At 36.5% G+C, this 1,928-nt stretch overlaps 1 protein-coding gene across 2 annotated transcripts in view; it reads right to left on the bottom strand.

The window, feature by feature from the left end:
- The window catches only part of LOC110027272 (probable esterase D14L), an 11,572-nt gene extending 11,384 nt beyond the window's left edge, over nt 1–188 (bottom strand). The window contains exon 1 of one of the 2 annotated variants that reach the window (XM_020728623.1): nt 6–188. The gene's annotated coding sequence lies outside the window, so the exon portion shown is untranslated. The remainder of the gene's footprint in view (nt 1–5) is intronic. The other variant, XM_020728622.1, reaches the window with a different exon arrangement.
- Between the last annotated feature and the right edge of the window lie 1,740 nt (nt 189–1,928).

Raw genomic sequence — 1,928 nt, 5'->3', positions numbered from 1 at the left:
CTCACTCTCTCTCTCTCTCTCTCTCTCTCTCTCTCTCTCTCTCTCTCTCTCTCTCTGTTTCACAGTGTTTGAAATCTCCCACAGGGCAGTGGGAGAAGAGAAGAAGAAGAAGCTGTTGGTACTTGAGTTCTCTACTAGTGGTGCGAGGCGGTCCGTTTTCCTCGACTACATGCTTGAGAAAGGGAAGGAGGTACGGACAAGGGGCATTCTCAAAAATGCCACCCAATTAGTATTTATTTACGAACCTAACACTTATATTCCGTTTACGTTTATACCCCCAAATAATTCATATCACATTAAAAAAAAATATTACTTTTTTTATAAAATACACCTTTTGACATCTAGAGAAAAAAATTGCGTACGTAAGACGTATGCAGCGCTGCGTACGTCAGTAAACTTCAAATGGGTTACAGGGAGTGTATTAAGGCGTTATATTCACGTTATATCTCATGTAACATTTATGTAACCTACATGTACCTTCTAATAAGTTCTGCGTTTTTTTTTACATATATTTGTAGGTTACAGTAGGTTACAAGGAGGTTACAGGCTGTATAACGTGCGCTGCGTACGTCAGTAAACTTCAAATGGGTTACATGGAGTGTATTAAGGGATTATATTCACCTTATATCTCATGTAACCTTCATGTAACCTACATATACCTTCTAAAAAGTTCTGCGTTTTTTTTTTTACATATATTTGTAGGTTTCAGTAGGTTACAAGGAGGTTACAGGCTGTATAACGTGGATATAATCGCCTAATACCCTCCATGTAACCTATTATAAGTTATTGACGTTCGCAGCGCTACGTACGTCTTATGTATGCAAATTTTTTCTGACATCTAGATAGGACTGTGGGGTGACAAATCTGTGCCAATTAAAATTTAAATGTTATAAATGTAAATACATAAGTTTTGAGGGATATGTTTGATTTAAAATATTATTTATTGTCCACCTAACTGAATAATTATTTGTTTCATAGTCGTCCAGAAAGTCGAATATCTTTAGATTCATGTAAATAAAGACAATGTATGTATTGATTCTCAGAAGTTAAGTTAGTCAATTTTCTAACTACAAGACATCCAAAGCATAATTAGAGGAACGAAATGTCAAATAGTTGACTGGTCATTCCAAAAAAATAATGCTGGAGTGTTGAGCTCTTTTGAGGCATGGAGTCTAATATAATTAGTGAATTCTATAAGTAGGGATAGACCTTATGAAAGAAGTGGAAATAACCATTATCTCAGAGAGGTTGTGAAAGTATTTTGAGGGTTCAAGTTTTGATCATCTATCTTCTCTTTTTCTTCTTATTCATATGTCAGAGCTTATGTACAGGCAGAGATGTCTATATAATGAGATATAAAAGTAGGTTGTAGGACTCTTCTTATTCATATGTCAGAGCTTATGTACAGGCAAAGAGGTCTAAAAGTAGGTTGTAGGAAGTATGGTACGGAGTAGGGGTGTCCAAAATGGACTCGAAATGTTAACTCAACCCACACCAGACTCAAAAAATTCGGCTTCGGTTAAAAAATTCTAACCCGTTTAACTTCTAGAGTTAGATTTGGGTTAACCCGCTAAGTTGAAAATGACATAAAAATGATCTCAAACTCTAAATTGACTTGAAATCGACCAACTTAGAATTAACCATAAATTGACTCAAATTTGACCTGATTTGATCGGATGTGGAATGAATAGCTATTTTTCTTATGCTAAATGGGTTATACTGGTCGGGTTAAGATTGTCAGGTTGAAGGCGAGTTAGGTTCAGGCTAGGATTTTCTAACCATATAATATTCAGGTTGGGTTCAGGTCGGAACTATTAGGGTTGAGTCAATTTCGGGTTGGACCCGAACCCAACCCACTAACCCGAATTGACACTCCTAGTACAGAGTCTGAGAAAACTCATTGTTGATAGGACCGTTGGTGTGGCTTG

The sequence above is a fragment of the Phalaenopsis equestris genome, unplaced genomic scaffold (assembly GCF_001263595.1).
Source record: "Phalaenopsis equestris unplaced genomic scaffold, ASM126359v1 Scaffold000421, whole genome shotgun sequence".
Lineage (NCBI taxonomy): Eukaryota > Viridiplantae > Streptophyta > Magnoliopsida > Asparagales > Orchidaceae > Phalaenopsis > Phalaenopsis equestris.
Note: the sequence above shows the minus strand (reverse complement) of the source record. Positions and strands in the feature narration are given on the sequence as shown.